Below are 216 nucleotides of genomic sequence, written 5' to 3' on the forward strand. Positions count from 1 at the left end.
CAAAAAGCAGGATCCACCCCACGGAGCAGGGAAAGGCAGCGCTTCCAGCCGGGAAGGAGGATCCCTATGGATACGGGATGAATCCCCCCTTCCCCCGTGGTGACCTACCTGCATTTGAGGGTGTAGATGTTCCCCACAAACTTCACCAAAGAGGTTTGGGGGGGGCGAGGGACCAGGGAAGGCACCGGCCTCATCCGCGGCGGCGGCTGCCGCGTC

General features: G+C 63.0%; 1 protein-coding gene across 1 annotated transcript in view; it reads right to left on the minus strand.

Annotated features, from left to right (window-relative positions):
* WIZ (WIZ zinc finger) overlaps positions 1-216 on the minus strand; it is a 74,044-nt gene that overhangs the window by 7,292 nt on the left and 66,536 nt on the right.

This window comes from Egretta garzetta, unplaced genomic scaffold, assembly GCF_000687185.1.
Source record: "Egretta garzetta isolate BGI_Z169 unplaced genomic scaffold, ASM68718v1 scaffold576, whole genome shotgun sequence".
NCBI lineage: Eukaryota > Metazoa > Chordata > Aves > Pelecaniformes > Ardeidae > Egretta > Egretta garzetta.